We start from the raw sequence: 4,518 nt of genomic DNA, 5'->3' as shown, positions 1-4,518 counted from the left end.
GGAGCAGCTCTGGAAGGAGCAGCTCAACACCTCATTAACTGAGCTTCACGCCGTTCAGTCTGAGTGACTGAATATTTCCAACACAATTGAAACTGTGGTTCTCTGAATTAATGTTATTTTTAATAAAAGGAGGCGTTAAGTTGCCTTCTTTGGTGAGCAGTGAGGAATGTTTCTAACTTCCCTACCAGACATGGCTGTGTTTGGGTGATGTTTGTGAGGCACTTGGAGAAGAAATGTGCTATATAAAATTAAAGATTATGCCAAACCTCAGTGTTGGATTAATATGTCTGTGTGAATTTAGGGGATGAAAAGTCACCTTCCATTTGATGGCAATGTGTCAAATTCCACGTTAGTGTAAACTTTATGCAGACAGTTATAAAGAAGTTATTCCAGTTATACTGACAAAGAATCTGACCTTGGTTCCATTTGCTTGAAATGAAGAAATCAGGATCCTGGTCCTGCCAGAAGTTTGTATGAAAACTGATGTCTAGATCCTAGCTTTGCTTTTTGGGGCTTTTAAAAATGCATAGTCATGATCTATTGCTATATAAACAGCAAATGCTAGTAAAGAAGTTTTAAATCAGAAGAAAAGATGCTTTATAAATTACAGATTTTTGACAGTTGCTTTTTCAGACATTTACTGGATTCACCTGAAACAGCAGAGCAAAAGTAAGTTTCTGTTCAAAACTAAGGAATGAATTTTGTGTCCTCCCAAACTCTGTATATGCCTGCAATGTGGTAAATGGTACTTTGTGAAAACTCTATGCTGGTGCATGAAATTAGGGTGCTGCAGCCCCATCCAGCAGCATTGACTCCTTTGACTCAAAGCTGCAGCAGCAGCAATATCCCAGCCAGATCCCCACTGCTCCAGAGGACACAGCACAGGCTACAGTAAACAGATCTGCAGGACCACTTTCAAAGCAGTTTCAGTGTCTCACTGGGAGAGTTTTGCTGGCTAAATTAGCAAAATTCAGAGCATACATTAGGTCTGTGTCTCCAGTTAATGAGTCCTTTGTTTTATTGGCTGAATTGGTAAGGAGGGTGATTTTCTAATACATCTTTCCCAGCAGAGTAAAATATCCACCAGTGAAAGCAGCCATAGGCAATCCATTATTTTTATATTACCATGTAAGCTGCTCCTTACAAATAATGAACACTCATAACTAAATGCTGCTCAGAAGAATAAATGACTAACCAGATTTTATCAGTACACAAGCTAAATTCAATGATTTATGAAGAAATCTTGGTCCCGTCTAATGGAATTTTCCCAAAATAAATTCATGTAAACAACTTGCCACAAAGAGGCAGTCAGTGCTGGTTGGTATGTGTAAACAGCATTAACAGTTGAGAATATAATCTCCTTGACTGCTGGGCAGTCTGGGGAGATTCATGCAGAGTCTCCATTCAGAAAACCACCTTTGGCTCTGCTCCTCCTGACATCATAATGCCACCCGTTTCATTAGTTTTTAGGAGATGTTAATATCATCACAGATGGGTAGAATCATTTTGCTTTTCAAAGCAAACACAATTTTTACAGAGAATCACAGGTAGAAGGAGTGGGAGGAGGTAAAAAGGCCTGAAATGAACATAATCCAACTGCTGGATAAATGTATCACAGTGTATTCAGTTCTAGCAGTGGATTTTCCAACACTTTTTTTACACGTTCCTAGAATTCATCTGAAAGTACAGTGGGGTCGTATTAACGTGCCACAGTCATTCTTAACATGTTTCCAGGGTAACTCTTATTTACATGGTCTGTAACTGCAAAGTGAAGTCAAATATCTAATAAATTATCTCTCTGATGTTAATTAGGCCTGTTAGGAGGTGCCACTGAGAGCAATGTGTGTAAACTGATCCGTGTGAGTGGCTCAAGCCCATTTGGGCTGGTTCCCAAACAACCTAGACCAGAGTTCTAAAGCAAACCAAAAGCTTTTTCAGTTTGCATCATTATCAGAAATATTTCCTTCTCTGCCTTAATTCATCCTCAAGAGCAACACAGCACAGTCAGCAGCAGTTTTAGGAGAATAAGGGCAAGTAGGCAGGCTGGCTGAGCACCAAAACTGCAAAGACAGTTCGCTTTTTCTAATGGCTGTTCATAAATACAGCATATTACCAGTTTCATGGGCATGAGAGCTAAGGACAGCATGTTCTCCTGCTCGGTGGAAGAAGAAATGCTGCTCTATACATGCAGATTTTACAGGGACTAATAAGTACCTTTTTTAGATTTGTAGAACTTTCAAGGCTTTTCACAGTTAATATTTCTACATTAGCCTGATTATGCCTCCTAGGCAGATGAAGACTGATGTTTTTTTAAAAGGGACTAGTGATTTTACATGCCTGTTCTGGGGTGCCTAACTTGAGCCTGAGAACAGCCTGATAGTTTGAGGATTTCCAAAAATCAGTTCCTTTGAGGTGCCTCAACCTAACACCTCATCAGTTTCCCCTCAACTTCGGGCAGTGACAAAAAACAATTCCCAAATACTCCTTGCTGCTGAAGTCCCTGCTGCAGTTGGACAGGGTGCTTTCTTAGAGAGAAGATGTGAGATTTAATTTGCAGCCAATTGCTGCTGTTCCATAGCTGGTGATTGTGAGCTCAGCCTGGAGCTGTTCAAAGGGGTTCCTTGGACTTTTATCATGTAGCTCTCAGTTCAATATTTACTTCCACTGTCTCAGACATCTGCCTGATTAGCTCTCTGTAACTTGTGAGCTGTTTTGGACTACACTTTCTTGACTGTCAAAACTTTTGTTTCAATTTTAGGTTAATTTGTTTAAAACAAAGGAAGTGTCTTTGGCCAGCTGAACTAAAGGGTATTATCCATGCAGGACTTTTACATTAGAATGGTTTCATTTTGAAATAAGAACAAAATAGTTTAATTCAATCATTGGCGCCAAAATAATACCAGTATCAGATAATAGAGACTTCCTAGGAAAGATATACCTGATGTCAGACAGCCTTCTAAGCAGGCTGGCAGCCAGTTCTAATGGAAAAACAGTCTGTGAAGAATTCCCAGCATATTATATTCCCAGGCTTTTTTGGAAGCTATTTTCTGGCTAATCAAAAACCAGAAACTATGTCTTCAGCAGATAAAGAATAACATCCTTGCTGAAAAACAGCAGCTCAAGATCTGGTCCCAGCATGAATTTAAGATGTTTAGCTACACTTGAAGCTCAACCTTCTTCTACCCACCTAGCTTTAATTAGGTGTGACAGCACTCAAGTCAGGGTGTTCAGGGCAGTGGGAATGAAGTGGGATATCAAACCAGAGCAGAATGATGGTGAATTACAATGTGCAGAACTGGATATCTCATGAGTAAGGCAACAGGGAAGTCACATGTCTGTGTCTTTTCCACATCCATTTGCATGTACCTGCTGGCCAGTGCCCATCCTATGGCTCCCAGAGCTGCTGATGGGGTGGGATCATCCAGCCCTCAGCTGCACAGTGTGTGGGGAACCCACAGGATCAGTGCAGGCAGGTTTAGAGCGTTCCACACAAACCTGGACTAATCTACAAAAAGAAGTTGATGAAGCATGAGCTGTGAGTGGCATTTATATAGCACCTGGAGCTAAAACTGTGATAGTTTGGCCCCTTTTTTTTCTCCTACTCTTTTCTTCATAAAACATGAGTTGAGGTGACCCAGCTGGAGGCACTGAGTGCTGTTGAGAACTGCTGGGGATGTGCAGAGCTGAGTGCACCAATACAAGCATTCCAAGTCTCTGATGGCCTATTTGCCAATCTTAGTATAATAGTGAAAGATGAAATCTATAACTAATTTAATGCATAAGATGTACACAGAAATAGCACCAGTCTGTCAATCCCATGGGAATGCTGCTTCAAGTAATGGATTTTCAGTGTTGGGCAGCCCTTTTGTCACTGCATTCCTGCAAAGGAAAGCAGGATGTTTTCCCGCTTTTCCTTCTGCTTTCACTCACTCTGTCAATCTAGACAAATTGTTTAATCTCTTTATACCTTATTCTGGTAATCTGTAAAGTAGCTATTCTGAAGTTTAATTACTATTTGTGAGCACACAAGAACTTCAAATGAAGAGTGACATAGAAACACAAAGTATTATTGCCTGCTCCTTTGAAACTTTGGGGCTCTTCATTCTCCATCAAGCAGACCCAATTCTCCTTTTAATTACTTCCACCTTATGTCACTACAAGTCTCCAAAGCAATTATTTACATTGTTGTAATAGAACAGATTCAGGTTGAGGTATCCTTATTTCCAAAGTAAAGATCTTTGAGGATAGCCCAGTTTTAGCTTAAACACACAGCCACCCCTTTTCCCTTCCTCCCCAGATATTTGTTCTGCTCCCTTTTTCATCCAAATTGTTGCAGCACTTCACCTTCCTACAGTATCTGTCACATAGTCTGAGTTTATGCCACTTGCAAAGATCATTAACATTTCTCACAACTGGAAGTGGTGAGTAACAGGGATACAATTCTCAGCAAAGTATAAACCTAAATCTTGCATAGTATGGTTTATATCAGATAGTCTGAAAGTTTGAAGTACAGTACCA

Source organism: Erithacus rubecula, assembly GCF_903797595.1.
Source record: "Erithacus rubecula genome assembly, chromosome: 20".
NCBI lineage: Eukaryota > Metazoa > Chordata > Aves > Passeriformes > Muscicapidae > Erithacus > Erithacus rubecula.
This window is presented reverse-complemented; position numbering follows the sequence as displayed.